Raw genomic sequence first — 1,063 nt, forward strand, 5'->3', positions numbered from 1 at the left:
AACATCCAAGAAGGTTAGTTCCACCATTCTGGCATTTTTAATTACTGTGTGTCTTGCAGATAAATCTTGGGTAATGACCAGTTGGTCTCAAATAAACCTTATCTAGAGATATTTTTCTTGATCTGTTAAGTATAATTTGTCAGTAGATTGTAGGAATAATATGGTTCCCTCTGGTTTTCGTGACTAGCTAGGCATTGTTTCTTTCTTGTATCATCTCACCCCTCTATCATGGTTTTCCCACTTAAGGTGTCGCCACTTCCCCCCCTTTCTTCCTTACTAATACCCTTGCTCCTATGATCCTACCTCTGTTGAGCTTCTTCTTTCTCCTTATTCCCTAAGTTCCTCCTATACCCTTCCCTCCCCCCTCCCTTAGACTAACCCATTTTTTTATCTATATCTCCCTTATTAAGGCCTGTTACCTACTATTCTTCTCCTTCAGGTTCTTTCTTTTCCTTTACCTCCCTGTTTCCTTTCCATTATCCTGGTTTCTGTAGTTATGTCTGTTTGCATACTTATTTATCAGAGTCTTGTTCTAGGATCCACATATGAGGGAGGACATATTTCGATTTTTTTTCTGAGTCTGTTATTTCACTTAGTATAACAGTTTCTCATTTTATCCATTTACCTGCAAATTTTATGATTTCATCTTTCTTTACTGCTGAGTGAAACTCCGTCGTATAAATGAAACACATTTTCATTATCCACTCATCAATTGAGGGACACTTAGGTTGCTTCCATCTCTTAGCTACTGTGAAAAGAGCAGCAACAAACATGGATGTACAAGTGTCTCTGCAGCAGGACGAGTTCTTTGGGTATATGCCAAGGAGTGGTATAACTGGGTCAAATGGTAGGTTCATTTGTAGTTTTCTAAGAGTTATCCACACTGCCTTCTATAGGGGCTGAACCAGTTTGCAACCCCACCAGCAGTGGATGAGTGTTCCCCTTTCCCCACATCCCCTCCAACACTTGGCATCATTTGTTCTCTTGATCTTAGCCAGTCTGACTGGGGTAAGGTGAAATCTTAAAGTGGTTTTAATTTGCATTTCCCTGATTATTAGTGATG

Source organism: Nannospalax galili, unplaced genomic scaffold (assembly GCF_000622305.1).
Source record: "Nannospalax galili isolate Female #2095 unplaced genomic scaffold, S.galili_v1.0 scaffold414, whole genome shotgun sequence".
Lineage (NCBI taxonomy): Eukaryota > Metazoa > Chordata > Mammalia > Rodentia > Spalacidae > Nannospalax > Nannospalax galili.